At 37.4% G+C, this 10270-nt stretch overlaps 1 pseudogene; it reads right to left on the bottom strand.

Moving 5' to 3' along the window:
* Positions 1 to 3581: 3581 nt before the first annotated feature.
* LOC122276910 lies at positions 3582 to 9958 on the bottom strand (annotated as a pseudogene).
* Positions 9959 to 10270: the final 312 nt, after the last annotated feature.

The following is a 10270-nucleotide window of genomic DNA, read 5'->3' as shown; positions in this document are numbered from 1 at the left end:
ATTTCCCACTCTCATCTCAATTTATATCATTTAACATGCCTTCTTCTGAACGGTTACGTCGTTCACAGTCCTTAACAAATAGACACGTTAGTAATCCACACTAAATCCCATGAACCACATTATAGGGGATATCAAAGCGTGAACGGAGTTGAACCAGTTCTTCTCTTATCGCAAACGTTTTTTGTGAAGCTTTGGATAATGCTAGAGGATGGAGACCCAATCCGTTTAACCTCTTGCACCTGTTTCAAATACAATGAGTTATGCAAGATTTAAAACCAACATACAGGTAAAGGATACCATCAAATTCAGAATTTGCAACGTAAAGGAACCATATTCATCCAAAAAGATGACACTTTCGCAAAAAACCCGAGGACCAAGATGGAGACCAAATTTCTGAATAATTGGCCGAAATCTTTCATTTTCCAGTAAAAAGAAATCCAAATCAAGAAAGAAGAAAAACTTAAAAATAAAATATAGAGAAGCCCGTACATTATCAAAACGTTGATGAAATCAAAGGGGCTTCCGACGGTGGAGCTAAGTTTGCAAAGAATAGAAATGACAAGATCATTAGGCAAGGCATCGAACAAGTTAGACTTTGTGTTTCCGTCAATGGCTTCTATTTAAGATACCAACTATATCTCTTGCTTGCTCTGCCTTTCTCTCTCTTTCATGGACACAACTAGTTCTTTGTTTTTGGTGTTGAGCAGTGTGTGAAAGGAAGTCTTTATTTTCACGATCTGAATTTTTTCTTTCTTCTAAACCATGCATTTTCACCAAATGGGCTTCTTGTTTCGTGCATAAGCCATTTGCCTTTTGATTGTTGGAAAAAGTTGCTCTGTTTTTCTCTATTCAAACCAACAAGGTTAGGGTTAGAAAAAATAAGGGTTCTTTGCTTTTGCATTTTCTTGTAACCTTAACTGTAAAAAAGTTTTGAAGGTCCTAAAGAAGTGGCTCTGCAAATTACGGTTTGTTACGTGAGGTAAGTTGTCCAATTTTCACTGAAATTTTGGTTGCTTACTGCTTAGGCTCTTGGTGGCTAGGGCTCGAAGGAGGGAGTGGTTCCTAAGAGAGAGAGAGGGAGGAAGGAAGGGAGATGGAAAAAAGGGAGTTTCTCTACAATGCGGTTACAAAGTTTGAAAATGAAGTGTCTACATGGCACATTTTCATTGGATGTCGTTTTTTAGGGGAGAAAGGACATGCCGTTGTGAAGGTTTTCTCATCATTTAATTCCCAGTCAAAATGGCACCAGTCTCCGTTAAATGCTCTTTTTTCTTTCCTTCACTTTTACCAAACCAGATGAAGACTGTAATGGATTTCGTCGCACCCATTGTGGTAGATTATGTTGATGCTTTCAACCTTCTTTTTATTTAATCAGACGCTTGAATTTAGTGCTTCCATGGACTTGAAGGCCAAATCTGGTGAGATGTTGGAAAGCATAGATACTGACCTTGCTGACATTTAGTTTGAAGAGTTATTAGCATAAGAGAAGGATTCATTTTGGTATGCTGATTTGTATGATGACCTCGTTTTTCTTTGTGTTTGGATTCTGCTTATATATTGCTTATGGCCAAAGAGCTTCTAGCTTTTGCTCGATCTGATGAAGGAGCTCAGGGGCAGAGAGTAGTCGATCTTGGTCTAGACGGCATGGCTGAGGAGTGGGGAATGATTGGCCGATCTGAGGCCGAATCTCACCAAGCATGGTGGGGAGAGAGAGAGAATGGAGGAAAGAGAAAATGAGGACCTCAAAGTGGTGGAGGAGATGAGCCACTCGATGCAGGTGGAGGGAGATTTTGGTGGTGCAGGTTGGGTGGAATTCGGTTGCTGCAAAGCTTTGTTTTGGGACGTGTATGGTGGTGAAGGAGCTGCACATGCCAAAGATGGTGGAGGATCTGCATATCCAAACGTGAATTTTCTTGTTATTTTATCGGTAAGATGACTGAAATAATTTGTCGGTGAGATCGAGTGAACAATTTCAACAGTTTCCCTTTATTTATCATTATCTTGCATCACATGTATTACTTTTGTTTTTGTATTTATATATAAAATTGGGGGCAATTTTGTTTTTAACATCATCCTGAATTGAGAAGGAAAGGTATTAAAGAGTTGAGGGGGTTTAGGCATAAAAAGGTGTTGTGTTCAGGTGTAGTGAAATGCATGGTCATTATGCAAATATGATGACGTGTTGCATTTGGATTGGAGGGTTGATTTTCTGAGATAACCAGGTGTGCTGGTTATAAGATTTTCTCAAGAGTTGATTAGTCAATTAGATGGCTGGACTAAAACACAGACTCGGATCGATACAAATATGTATAACAAATGTTGACCGACAAATGACAATTGCATGATATATATTTTTCTAAGCGACAATTGCATATATATAATTGTAGATGTTGTTATCCCTAGTCACATCATTATCGTGGCGGAGTAATTTAACTAATTTTTTTATACAAATGAAACAGGAAATAATTTAAAATGAAGAATAAAAAATTTTCTATACATGTATTCAATCGACACTGATAAATCAAAGTGAAGTTGCAAAGGATGTTTTTTTAATGCGTACGATGCTGCTGGTGGGTGGCTGCCAAGGTCAGCTACATCCTACAGCTCATCTTAAGTTGCATTGACCAGCTTATTGTATTTTGCGTTATTTTGATCAAATACATATATAGAAGAAAGTTTATCACAATGAATTAACTCTTGAACAATATTTAAAATGCCCTAAAATAATGATAATGATTGTAAGCATCGTTTTCTAATAAGAAGTTTTTCTTTGTTTCTGTATTTATAATTCTTTATGACTCTTGTCATTGTGTCAGCAACAAAACATAAGATTGGTGTTAAGATAAATTTGTTTAGCACTTAAGATAAATTTCTTTATGACAAAGGTGTGGTACTGTTTGTTTCTGGCTAGTAAGAAGGAAAGGGGTGTAACTGACCCACTTGAGATTGAGTTGTTGGCAAATCTAAGGGACCTTCAACTATGCATACACAGAGGCACTAACAACTTAATTATTGAGGGTGATTCTTTGATTATGGTCCAAACTATTCAAGATGAGAGAGCCTTGCTCCTTATCACTGCCGGGAAACTTAGTTCAAGATACCGAGGGGCTTATGCATATATTCCCTCAGTGCAGTATTCAACATGTTAGATGTCTTGGCAATGAAGGGTGGATAAACTAGCTAAGTATGCTTGGCATATTGAAGACTTGAGTGTGTGGGACGGGTTTATTATTGATTGTAGGTGTTAAGTCTGTTGTTTGGATAGGGTTGTAATGTTTTCTCATATTTTAAAGAAGTTTCTTCTTTCTTTTGAAAAAAAAGAAAAGAAAAAGGGACTAGAAATTTTGAAACGATTCTTTTATGGAGAAATATTAATTAGCGAGACTGATAAGTCTAAAAAAAATAGAAATGATAAGTCACTAATGGCTCTCGTTCTTGTATCGTTCAAGATATTTTATAAATAATATTTGAAAGATATACAAATGTCTTAAATTCATTGTCCAAAATGAGGAAAAAAAAAAGTCAACGCATTGTCTTTGTGAAATGTCTAAATAAAGATGTCTAATTACTTCCATCAAACTTTAGCGAGCATCTAGATCAATAACTGAAACTCTGTTTCTTGAAGCTTGGAAGGACTGATTAGGAGACATGTCTGATTCAATATTCCCATACATAAAAAATGCAGGTTGTGAGGGAGCTACCAGAGTGTTAGAGCCATTATGGAGCATCACAACAACCGTAGCCATCATTGGTCTGTCTGCTGCGTTTTCTTGAACACATAGCAATCCTATGTGGATACATCTCATTATTGCAAGAGTTTTGTTATATACAAGCACAGTCGCGTACTAATCTATGTACCAATATTGATTCATGCATACTTAAAATTTAAATTAACACTATTTTCAATAAAATCTACTTTTTGACTAATCACATCACATTGGTGCACAGATTAGTGCACAATTATGCTTGCAACTATATTTTTCCTTACTGCAATCCAGACCTCATTCTGGAATCTACAATATTTGAAGCAGTTCCCACGCTCCAGCTTCTCCATGCCTACAAGACATAATTTTAATGAATACCAGAGAGACAATTCCTCTAGCATGTGCACTTATTGGCGTTGCACTTACAGGAAAATGGAAGGGAAATGTACCCAAGTATGATTTTACTTATATAACTTGGAAAATGCTCGTCCATTTCGAAAGGAATGGATCCCCTGTCCACTCACTATTTCTAGCACTAGTACTTCGAAACAAAAGACATCATACTTTACAGAAAATTGCTTATGTATTCTATATTCTGAAGCTATATATCCACTACACATTGATGACAATATTATTAGTTTTTATTGAATACTAATGAAGTGAGACCATAAATTTCTACAACATTTTAGTCTCCCTTTAATTTTGATAAGAAGCTAAATCTTAGTAGATTAGAGATGCAGTTTCTACCACATCAAATACATATCAGTTCTTTCCTTCCAAAAGTACTTATGAGGTCCCCACAACTCTGCTTGCATTCTCTCGTGTTTGATCATTAAAAAAAAAACATTCTTGCCGTGCCAAAATCTGAGATTTTTGGATCCATTTTTCCATCTAGAAGGATGTTACTAGCTTTAAGATCACGATGAATAATATGGAGTCAAGAATCTTCATGAGGATAAAGCATCCCTTGATCAATGCCTTCGATGATTTTGTAACGTGTTTCCCAATCAAGATGTGCACCTCTGATTGGATCTACATATCAAAGCAAGTATGTGGCTAATGATTTGAGAAAAATATGCGACAAAGTAATCTAACAAGAGAGTAAAGAGATATTAAAGATACAGTGACATGAAACTGAAATGCAAACATACCGAAAAGAAATTGATCAAGGATTGCATTTTGCACAAACTCATATACTAAAAGCCTTTCATTATTTTCCACTTCCAAGTAGAAGCCTAAGAGGTGAACCAAATTACGGTGTTGTAGTTTGGCCACCAACAAGACCTCATTCTTAAATTCTAAATCTCCTTGTCTCGACTCTCTTGACAGTCTTTTCACAGCTATAACTTGTCCGTTAGAGAGTATACCCTGTGAACATACAACGGTAAAACCTTGAAAATTAGGATCTTTTAAGTGATCCTAAACATTTCTCCACCACAACTCATTCAAAATCAACTCTTACTTGAGTCCATTGAAGTGGACATTTTTGTTGGCCGGAAGAGTCCGGAGCTGCCGTTGATGCAGAGATCGAGAGGTTCTCGTAGGAAGCTATAGGAAGGTCGGAGTTCCGACACTACATGCATGTAGAGATCGAGTGGGTCACTCGTGGTGTTGCAAACCAAGTTTAGCTACTACAAAGGTTTTGTGAATGTCTCTAAATTAGTTGTAACAAACTAAAATTTCTATAGTGGATTTGAGGTGGTGTCTTACACCCGGAGTGGTTTTAGATTTTGAAGATGTTCTTTAAATGAGTTTCCACTCCGTGATCAAAATCATGTGTTGATTATTTGTGTTATTTGATTCATTTATTAACTGCTTGTTTGTCTAATTTTTAAAAAGCCATAAAAATTAGATTACACCTATTCACCCCCCCTCTAGGTGTAGTGTTGGGTAGAACCACTGCCTTTTCAAGCATCATTTCCAGTATCTCCATTTATTGACTTGGAGCCACTTGCCGAATCTGTTCCAGCTTTTGGATAATTTTTCTTGATGTGCCCAAATTGTTCACACTCTCAGCAGACTACTTTCTTCTTCATGGAGTTCTTCATTTTTCCATTTCCAGCTGCTACCATTACTAAGTTTACAAGTGGAACATTACTTCCACTACTTAGTCTTCTCTCTTCAGAAAAGATTTTACTGGTAACCTCTGAAAAAATTATTTTCTCCTTCCCATATATCAAAATAGGTTTCATGTGCTTATAAGAAGGTGGAAGAGACCAGATGAGTCTCAATGCTTGATCTTCATCATTAATTTTACTCAGCGACAATGCCATTGAGAATGTTTAAATGATGTGAAATAGTTACACCTTCACTCATCCGCAGTGTATGAAACTACTCCTTCAGGTACACACGATTTGAGATGCCCTTCGTCTGATACAACTCTTCAAGTTTTTCCCAGAATTCTTTTGCCGTAGATATTCCATGCATATTTGCAAGAACATTTTTGGCCAAGCACAGACGTATCGCACTTGTTGTTCTCAAATCCAGATCTTTCCAATCTTTATTGCTCATTTTAGATCTGCTCATTTTACCAGTCACACTAGTACCAGTGCTGACTTCAGGTGTTGGTCTGCCCTTCAATGCCTCATGTAATTCTAATTGAATCAAGACATCCTTGACTTGTACTTGCAACAAGCCATAATTGATTCTCCCATCAAATTTCTCCACATCAAATTTGACAAGATTCGAAGGCCTACTTTCTGACATTGCTTTGATGAATTTTACTGTAGAAATGAATAGTACCTCACTAAGTCAGTTCCCAGGAAAGATTGGAGGGTCACAATGGACACACTTAAAATTTCCAATCTCCTAGACAGAACTTCCTTAGACTGTATGTATCCACCCTATCACACTAAAACTCCACCACACAAAAAAAAAACCTAGTGGCTTTGATACCAATTGTTGGAAATTTGGACCTCTCAAATTCACCCCCTAGGATCTACCCTTTGCAAGAATAACAAGAAAAATAGAGAAATAATAGCAACACAACAAATTTACGTGGAAACTCCAAAACAGGAGAAAAACCACCAGACTCAGAGAAGAAAATTCACTATGTGAAAAATTGTTACAATCACATAATTTTTCTCCTCACCCCAAACACACCCACAAAGTTATTCTACTAGTAAAACTTTAACTTTACACCTCTTCCCTTTTTACAAAAAAGCCAACAGAGGAATTTAACTAAAGTCAAAAGTTACTAAATAAGGTTTCGACTGGTGCACTTAAACTAAGAGACTAAACCTCTTATTTATAACTTGGCCTAATGTTTACCTATTTATATCCCACCGGTGTGGAACTAAAAAAGAAGCAATTAGTCAACATGCAGGTCGTGAGGGAGCTGGCAGAGTGTTAGAGCCATTATTGAGCATCACAACAACCATAGCCATCGTTGGTCTGTCTGCTGCGTTTTCTTGAACACATAGCAATCCTATGCGGCTACATCTCATTACTACAAATTTTGAGCCAAACCTCATTCTGGAATTTACAATATTTGAAGCAGTTCCCTCGCTCTATCTTCTCCATGCTTGCAAGAACATAATTTCAATGAATACCAGAGAGAAAATTCCTCTAGCATGTGCACTTATTGGCATTGCACTTACAGGAAAAGGGAAGGGAAATGTACCCAAGTATAATTTTACTTACATAACTTGGAAGATGCTCCAGATTCTCTCCATTTCAAAAGGAATGGATTCCCTGTCCACTCACTATTTCTAGCACTAGTACTCCAAAACTAAAGACATCAGACTTCACAAAAAATTCTGGAGCCATATGTACTCCAAAACTATTGCTTATGTACTCTATATTCTGGAGCCATATATCCACTGCACATTGACGACTTTATTGAATACTAAAGAAGTGAGACCATAAATTTCTACAACTTTTTAGTTTAACTTTAATTTTGATAATAAGCTAAATTTTAGTAGGTTAGAGATGCAGTTTCTACCACATTAAGTACATATCAGTTATTTCCTTCCAAAAGTACTTACGGGGTCCCCACAACTCTGCTTGCATTCTCTCATGTTTGATCATCAAATAAAAACATTCTTGCTATGCCAGAATCTGAGATTTTTGGATCCATTTTTCCATCTAGAAGGATGTTACTAGCTTTAAGATCACGATGAATAATATGGAGTCGAGAATCTTCATGAAGATAAAGCATCCCTCGAGCAATGCCTCTGATGATTTTGTAACGTGTTTCCTAATCAAGATGTGCACCTCTGATTGGATCTACATATCAAAGCAAGTATGTGGCTAATGATTTGAGACAAATATGCGACAAAGTAATCTAACAAGAGAGTAAAGAGATATTAAAGATACAGTGACATGAAATCAAAAACGCAAACATACCGAAAAGAAATTGATCAAGGCTTGCATTTTGCACAAACTTATATACTAAAAGCCTTTCATTATTTTCCACTTCCAAGTAGAAGCCTAAGAGGCGAACCAAATTACGGTGTTGTAGTTTGGCCACCAACAAGACCTCATTCTTAAATTCTAAATCTCCTTGTCTCGACTCTCTTGACAGTCTTTTCACAGCTATAACTTGTCCGTTAGAGAGTATACCCTGTGAACATATAAGGGTAAAACCTTGAAAATTAACATCTTTTAAGTGATCATTATTACCCGTTTCCAAAAGAATATATCTATTTAACTTGTAAACAGCACCAAAAGCTTATTTGCTTTAGAAAAGTTATCTGTTGCAACTCTAAGGGTGCCAAAGTCGAACTGCAAGGATTCCATGCTTCTAATTTGATCCACAACTTCACAAGAGAAACAGGGAAGCACTTCATGAATGGACTAAAGTTCATCACTGAAGATGCTTGACATAAATTTTAATTTGTTCATTCTCAAGCAATGGGCTCTCCAACACAAGTGATTAAAACAAACTGACTTCCAATTACTTCCATATGGTAATGTAAAAGCAAATATCGTCACATATAGAATTATTTCCTAAATTATGTGCTTTATTTCTTAATTGTTTTATTTCCGAATTACGAAGACTGCCTAACTTTTGAATCATAAATAGCAATACAGAGTTCTTACAGTTACTTTCAACTTTCTTCCTTGGCTTCCTTGATTTTGTATAGATGCAAATGGAGATGACTACGAGCATAAGAACCACAGTTGGTACGACTATAATGGTGATCGTCCGAGATGTGTTCCTCTTCCTTCCTGCAAAAACCATGTATCTGTGACTTGTGAGCGTTCTCTGAGGGTTAAGGTTGGAACTAGCATTGTCTCTTGATATCGTAAGTAAAAGTAACCTTAGAAATATTGCTCAGAAATGCATTTAATTGGAGGCTATGATTCGACCATCTTAAGAGAGAGATTGGAGATTCATGCAAATGGCCTTGGTACCTGTTGTGGTGGTGGTATAGTTTGATGATGGAGGAGGAGATGCCGGCGGTGCAAGTGGAGATGACGGCGTGGAAGCATCGGGAGTAGAGGAAAGGAAGTTGAAGACCTCAAACCTGATACTGCAGCTGGGTTTGAACACTCTTCCACCTTCCTTCCCATCACAACATTGTGGAAAGTCTTGAACTAAAGTCCCGAGTAAGCAATCGCTGCATCGTTGCTCTGACAAATCAGGGGTGCACTGCACAAACGCATACAATGGTTTCGATTCTGCTACGGTTGTCTTGTTTGCCGCAAACTTACGAAGGGAACCGCCTGCTGCAGCTTGACTTGTTAGGCTTTTAAACAAGGTCCGAAGATCATCATTGTACTGATCCACAAAAATGGTCGATACGTTATTTGGGTTGACAATAATTGAAGAAGGATCTGTTTCCATGATGCCAAAAATGGAGCGGTTCGAGTAACGTAACATACAGTAGTCGAACCATCCAATTGCCTCCTTTTGATTGTGGCAACGCAGTGGGAGAAGAGAGGTAGCATTATGTAGGCAACTCCGGCAGGTATCTGTGTTAACATCCCCTCTGCAAAGTCCAATTGCATATACTCTGTCGGAGTTTTCGCCATGACAGGAATTGTAGAAGCCATAGGCAATTTCACAGTTCGAGGTGAGAGAGGAGAGGAGATAGTTGAGATTTGCCTCGTAGGTACTGTTATAGGCGTAGCTGCCCTTGTATGAACTTTTGTAGCGGGCGTTGTCGTCTGGCTGCGCGACAGCATGGGCAGTGAATATTAGAAGGGCAAGGAAGAAGAACGGAAATCTAGGGGAAACCATTGTTTTGTATTCCATGAAACTGCAACAGTAATCATAGTTACTTTTTTAAGATTGTAATTGACATTTATTTGTGAAGCGAGAAGTAGAGGGCTGACTTATTTCCACTTTCCATCCGCGTTGGTGCTATCAAGGAAGATAGCAGAGACAACTCACAAACAGCTCACAGTCGACAATCCAATTAGCAAGATTTGTGCAAGCGTGATTCTAGGATCAGTTTTTAATTTGGTAGTAATTTTCTGTAACTGTTTACATCTAAATGCTGTATATTTACGTTACTGCCTTCTATAGATAGATTACTCAAATTTCGTGTATAAAAAACTTACCTTGTACATCAATACGATTTGAGTTCAGAATTTTTCCAAAATCATTAGCAGTGTTA

Source organism: Carya illinoinensis, chromosome 9 (assembly GCF_018687715.1).
Source record: "Carya illinoinensis cultivar Pawnee chromosome 9, C.illinoinensisPawnee_v1, whole genome shotgun sequence".
NCBI lineage: Eukaryota > Viridiplantae > Streptophyta > Magnoliopsida > Fagales > Juglandaceae > Carya > Carya illinoinensis.
The sequence above is the reverse complement of the archived record's forward strand: the minus strand, read 5'-3'. Positions and strand labels throughout refer to the sequence as shown.